The following is a 1,054-nucleotide window of genomic DNA, read 5'->3' as shown; positions in this document are numbered from 1 at the left end:
ACCAGTGATGAGGCGGGGACAGGAGCTATGAATCGACCCCTGCAACCACAATTGAGCACACACACACACACACACACACACCATGAGCTCGGACTCGACCCCCTCAACCTCAACTAGGTGAGTACACACACACACACACACACACACACACTGTACACCATTGCGTCAGGCCCATACTGGAGTATGCAGCACCAGTTTTGAACCCACACCTGGTCATGCACGTCAAGAAATTAGGGAAAGTGCAAAGGTTTGCAACAAGACTAGTCCCAGAACTAAGGGGAATGTCCTACGAAGAAAGGTTAAGGGAAATTGGTCTGACGACACTGGAGGACAGGAGGGTCAGGGGAGACATGATAACAACATACAAAATACTGCGTGGAATAGACAAGGTAGACAGAGACAGGATGTTCCAGAGATGGAACACGGAAACAAGGGGTCACAATTGGAAGCTGAAGACTCAGATGAGTCAAAGGGATGTTAGGAAGTATTTCTTCAGCCACAGAGTAGTTAGGAAGTGTAATAGTCTGGCAAGCGATGTAGTGGAGGCAGGAACCATACATAGTTTTAAGACGAGGTATGATAAAACTCATGGAGCAGGGGTAGGGAGGACCTAATAGCGGTCAGTGAAGAGGCGGGGCCAGGAGCTGAGTCTCGACCCCTGCAACCACAATTAGGCGAGTACAATTAAGTGAGTACACACACACACACACACACACTGAGCTGAGGAGCTGAGTCTCGACCCCTGCAACCACAATTAGCTGAGTACACACAGTATGAGATACAACCAACCTGAGTAAATATGATTAATATCAATTTTCACCACGCTTACATATTAATATATTTAATAATTCACCATTTAATTATTAACCAGTTGTACGTAACACATTTCCTCGATAGGCCATTTAAATGGCATTAAAACTAAAGACTATGTACACAAAATACCACATTTGTAGCAGTGAATATCTGCTATTTGTCTTTGTCTTAACAGTGGAGTCACACGAGAGGTTGCAATTGCCTCACTGTTGTCTCATTCGGAGGAATTTGCTGCCTCTAG

The sequence above is a fragment of the Cherax quadricarinatus genome, chromosome 65 (genome assembly GCF_038502225.1).
Source record: "Cherax quadricarinatus isolate ZL_2023a chromosome 65, ASM3850222v1, whole genome shotgun sequence".
NCBI lineage: Eukaryota > Metazoa > Arthropoda > Malacostraca > Decapoda > Parastacidae > Cherax > Cherax quadricarinatus.
This window is presented reverse-complemented; position numbering follows the sequence as displayed.